The following is a 1,523-nucleotide window of genomic DNA, read 5'->3' as shown; positions in this document are numbered from 1 at the left end:
AGGAAAAGAGAGAGAGAGAGAGGTAAAGAAAAAGTTGTCAAGGCAACGCCTACCTCTTCCCTTTTTTCTCTTTTGTTATCTGAGTAAATACCGTTGTATCCTCAACGAGCTTTTCTACGAACACTTCGTCGTTCACACTCACCATGTAAACCGTATTAACTTATCTCCCTGGGAAAACAAACTGCAGCATTGATGCTGTTGCGTTTGTCCACGTCCATATAAAGACGAGGTTGGAAAAGCTGCTTTACACAGCTGCTGTTAGCCACCTGGGATTAAAGCATTAAAGACATTGGGGCTTGTTGACTGAGTTACAGTGCATTAACGCCAGTGGCAAGTCGGTAGGGAATACTTGCAGGCGACTTAGCTCAAGCTCGCTATCAGGAATGTGCACTAGTTAACTATACTGCTAGTTAAACTATTAGTTAAACTGCTGCATGGTAGTTAAAAAGTAGTTAGTAGTTACTTGCAAAAATGGAAGTTACAACTACTCGTTATACATATTTTTTGTAGCTAACTACAGTAGTTAGGTTACACGGGGCTACAACCACTTCGCATTTCCATTTAGCCTTCCGTGCGCTTCACGGCCTTCTTTCTTTGTGCTTATTAGCAGGAACTCTGAGAATTTTTTCATTTTGCGCATCACACGCATGCACAAAATATCTGCACTGTGCATCTGACGCAGGCAGCAAAAGCTCATTCAGCAGTGTCATTCAGGGAGACAATTGCATAACGCACTGCAAAACTCAGCGCAGGTACACAGACAGTTGACGGTTCGCCTGGAGGAAGAGCGCGAAGTGCGTGGGGCGAGAAGGTATCCGACGTGTTGCAACAGGAGGACCCTTGGCTGTCAGAGCATTGGTCAAACATATTGAGTTAGACTGGTTAGACGCGGAATGGAGACAATCGCTGTCAAGTTTGATTACAGAAATGCTACGGCACGTGAGCAGGAAGTACGTCTTTTGTGTTAATCAGGGTACATAATTATCGACACACACAGCACATTCAAAAAGCTTACGCCCCCTCCGTCGTCAGATTGGAGGCCATGACTGTATCATTGGATGACATATCTCTACATCAGTATTAAATGGAGGGGCGCGTGCTGTGCTATGATTGTTCCGAGTGTGGGAGTTCACTGTCTTCTCGCTCCCCACGCACCCCCGCACTGTTTCTACGCCCAAGCGACCATAGATATAACGACGCGCACAAAATATCACAGTAGTTACAAATGTAGTGAGACAACTACATCCTAGTAGTGGCAAAGTAGTTTTAAAAGCGATAAAACCCCAGTGCAGGGGACACGGACAGACAAAGTTGTTTTAACTTGTGCGGCTGTGATGTAGTTACACTAGTAGTTAAACTACTAAAAAAGTAGTTACAGCACATCTCTGCTGGCTATGTACTATAGGAGTGATTATCGGAAAAACTAATTATGTACGTAACAGACAAGCTGTACTCAACACAAACTAAATCGATGGCAACGGACTAGACTGGTATGTCTATATACGCCACGCAAAAAACACAGG

The sequence above is a fragment of the Ornithodoros turicata genome, chromosome 2 (assembly GCF_037126465.1).
Source record: "Ornithodoros turicata isolate Travis chromosome 2, ASM3712646v1, whole genome shotgun sequence".
Taxonomy (NCBI): Eukaryota; Metazoa; Arthropoda; class Arachnida; order Ixodida; family Argasidae; genus Ornithodoros; species Ornithodoros turicata.
The sequence above is the reverse complement of the archived record's forward strand: the minus strand, read 5'-3'. Positions refer to the sequence as shown.